Source organism: Squalius cephalus (genome assembly GCF_949319135.1).
Source record: "Squalius cephalus genome assembly, chromosome: 13".
In the NCBI taxonomy this organism is placed as follows: domain Eukaryota; kingdom Metazoa; phylum Chordata; class Actinopteri; order Cypriniformes; family Leuciscidae; genus Squalius; species Squalius cephalus.
In genome coordinates, this window is record NC_137134.1 from 32291062 (window position 1) to 32294769 (window position 3708).

A 3708-nucleotide genomic window follows, 5' to 3' on the forward strand; every position below is an offset into this window, starting at 1 on the left:
CTTTATTAAACAACACTTTATTGGAGAACAAAGCAGTTGATAAAGTAGCATAAAGACAAATGAGATTCAAGATAAATAAAAATGTGTCTTCAAAAATACATTAACATCATAAGAATCCATTCACAGCTGCTGAAGCCACAAAACGAGTGCCAGATAATCATATTCAGTCACCTACAGAAAACAGATTTGATATTGTGTTGGAAAATAATGATTCATTAGAAGAACACAATAGAGACATACAGGGAAGAGCAAGAAACCAGTTTAGCTGTGATAAACTGGTTTCTTGCTCTTCCCTGTATGTCTCTATCGTGTTCTTCTTCCTCGTCTAAACAGTTTGTTCAGTTGAAGAACAGAAGATGTGATCACTGATGTGGTGTAGCTTTTTCTCAACCAGAAGAAGAAGTCTCAACATCCCATTGTCAGGCGTTCTCCAGTCCTGGTCTGAAAGTAAAACAAAAAAACAGAAACCAAGTTGTTTAATGGACAGTCGGGTCAGCTTATGTTCTGCATGATTTAAAGCAGTGATGGTTTACTGCCTATTGTCTAGAAGTAAACCTGAAGACTTGGGTTAAAATTTTCAGATGTGCTTGATTAGGGTTGGAGGTTAACTCTTAACTAACCTCAAAAAGTAGAATGCAAAGGGCCAGAGTTGCCTGTTCCTTACATAAATTTACAAAGCAGCAGTCAGTACATTATATAATATACACATTGAAGTATATATACACATTGAAGTATATATATATATATATATATATATATATATATATATATATATATATATTGCAGCACATAATATAAGCTAAGTACTGAACAAAAACAGTTTTAACCATATCAACAGCAACATATTTTAAAAGATTTTTTAGAAAAGCATGGTCTCTTTTGAGCCTTTGCCAGTGATGCTTGATTTCTTTCCAGACAACATACTCTTCTGTCAATTGTTTCAAGAGCTTCACTTGGTCAAAAACCAAGTGATAACCTGTACAATGTAAAATTGTCAACATCAAACAAATACAGCATTGTTTCAATACAAGACATACCAATTGACTCACGCACTTTTCTGTCGTCTTTGGGCACCAGATGTTCCTTCCTCACCCGAAACAAAGGACTTATTCGATTAGCTTGCGTTGATATAAGGACTGGTCTTCCTTCTCGGCTGTAAAACAAGAAAGTCTCGACTTACTCTATTGTTCTTGAAACACAAATTAAGACAGTTATAAATTAGTTAATTTACCATATGATTCAGGAGAGAACATTTGATGAGTAAATACTGATATATTAAGAAACTTCACCTGGGAAGGGCTGATCACGGCAAGATTCGCTGCGACTCACTAGTAGCTCTTGTGAGGGTTGAGTTTGATATTGGCAGAGCTTTAAAAAAAAAGGACTAAGTAATCCTGCAAAACAGAAAGGAAGGTAATTTTAATACATTACTTGCAAATAGTCAGTTTATAACTGTAGGATATGTTTTCTGTAAAGAGTGTTGCATAATTAAATGTTAAAAGCATTTTTATGTATTAAGTTCACTGATATGTGGGCATTTCTATGAATAAAAGTATGTCTTTAATAGCAAGCAATAATCATGAAAATGATTTACATGCAAACGGGACAGTTATCAGCAGTGTAACTGATCTGATTATGACAAAATAATCGAGTATCTGATGTCATGAGACAAGTCAGATAAGCTTTTCCACTCTTGCAAACAGAGGTAGGTTATGAGGTGTGGAGAGACATCATGTATCACTGGAACATAAACAGACGGGGACCAATTTGCAATTAATATAAACTTTCTGACAGTGTGTGTGACATCCGACAACTTTCCAAGAAGGGGCGCAACTGATTTACAAATATCGCGATAAATGTGTACAGGAATTGAGGCAGTAGCCAATGACAGCACTAGGAGTAAAAGCTGCAGGATTGTGTACGAGTATACAAATATGTACGAGTATCATACGAATTTGACAACTTGTTAAATCTTGTGAAATATCAAGACTTTGAGTCTCTGTTTGTACTGATTGGGCTATGGGTTTTGTGAGAAAGGTTTTAAGAAACAACAAATGCTTGATAAAATGTTTGATTTAGGGTTAAAACCAACACATACATACCATTGCGAATATTTGCCTTTGAAGCTGTCCGTCTCCTCCGTTTACTTCTCCTCCAACAATAATGGGCTGACTGAGTCCGAAAGGCTCTTTTGGTCTTTTCAGCTGAAAAAAGAGAAAAGAAAATATCATTATGTATAATATATAGGATTATTTAAAGGAAAAAATACTGATATACCTTACAAATATTGGATGTTACATTATAAAGCCTTACAAACATGGCAAGTGTTGTGGTTAATATGCATTTACAACAAATATCACTTTAAAACTATCAATCAATACTGAGGTAAAAGCATGGTAAGTTTTGTGATTACTGTCCTTTACTAAACCAATCACAGTAAAACTATGGTTACTGTGGTAAAAGCATGGTAAGTGTTGTGGTTACTGTGCATTTACAATAAGTACCACATTAAAACTACAAATAGTGTGGTAAAAGCATGGTAAGTTTTGTGATTACTGTCTTTTTACTACACTTATCACAGTAAAACTAATGTTACTGTGGTAAAAGCATGGTAAGTGTTGTTTTTACTGTGCTTCTACTACAAATACAACTTTGGAACTAATTGTACTATTTTTAATCTGATATGAATATCTAGGCCTATAGCACGTCACGTGACAGGCAGTGTTAATCACCCTGTTTTGAATTAGAAAGCAATGAAGCGCAAAGTCTCCGTGGAGATGGCAGATATAATGGCAGATTAATATCGACAAACAGAAAAGACATGATATCACACATTATTAGGACAGCGTATTTAGGTATTTATTTACTTACCAACATCTGACACACGTGAACTGATGCCAAATATCGCGATGTGTTCGGAACGAGACTTCTTCAGCGCGATTTCCTACTGATAAAATATAATTTTAAAAATATCAATAAACAGCAAAGCAATCCAGCTTCCCCGGCAATAAGACCGAAATAATAACATTAAAAAAATACATAAAAATACATAAGATCTCGTGAATAAATGTTGATTAAACAGCTTCTCTGCTGCAGCCGACAGGCAGAAAGATCGTGCTGTTATCACGAAAGACGCTTCCCATTGAAAATACATTAGTTTAAAAAAATAAAAAATAAATAACGAAATAAACGTGTCCGTGGCACGAATCAATAGATTAAATTACGTGACCATATCACGAACTGCCGTGAAACTGGGTTGTTAAACTCACCGCTGAATGATCACGTGCGTTGTTAAAATCACCGCTGAACGCGCTAAACCTTTGCGGGGACTTTGATATCAGATTGCGAGGGGTTTTAAACATCAAAAAACCAGTTGGAGGGCCAGATAAAAATTATCTGGGTGCCGCCATTTGACTCGCCCTGGCATAGATAATATTTTGTAGCCCAATGAGAAAAAAGGGAGTAAATAATTAAAACAAAATGAACAGCATTAGCTGCTACGAAACCTGCTTTGGATTTATTATGTTCAGGACAAACGTAATAGCACTGCAATAGATTGGCTATATTAGGTTAAGGACCAACGTAATAGCACTGCTTATATTAGGTTAAGGACCAACGTAATAGCACTGCTTATATGTTGGCATGTAACGTAATTGCGATTTGCAAAATAGTTTCCTCAGAACGTATTTCATGTGATACAGGGTTGCT

At 35.2% G+C, this 3708-nt stretch overlaps 1 long non-coding RNA gene across 2 annotated transcripts; it reads right to left on the minus strand.

Moving 5' to 3' along the window:
• Positions 1 to 280: 280 nt before the first annotated feature.
• On the minus strand, positions 281 to 2949 carry LOC307169984. 2 transcript variants are annotated; one of them, XR_013823258.1, is made up of 5 exons: positions 2872 to 2949; positions 2103 to 2204; positions 1290 to 1394; positions 1054 to 1153; positions 281 to 441 (listed from the first exon to the last, which is right to left on the minus strand). It is a non-coding gene; the product is annotated as an uncharacterized lncRNA (long non-coding RNA). The 2 variants fall into 2 exon arrangements; XR_013823259.1 differs by having other exon boundaries at positions 1038 to 1153.
• Between the last annotated feature and the right edge of the window lie 759 nt (positions 2950 to 3708).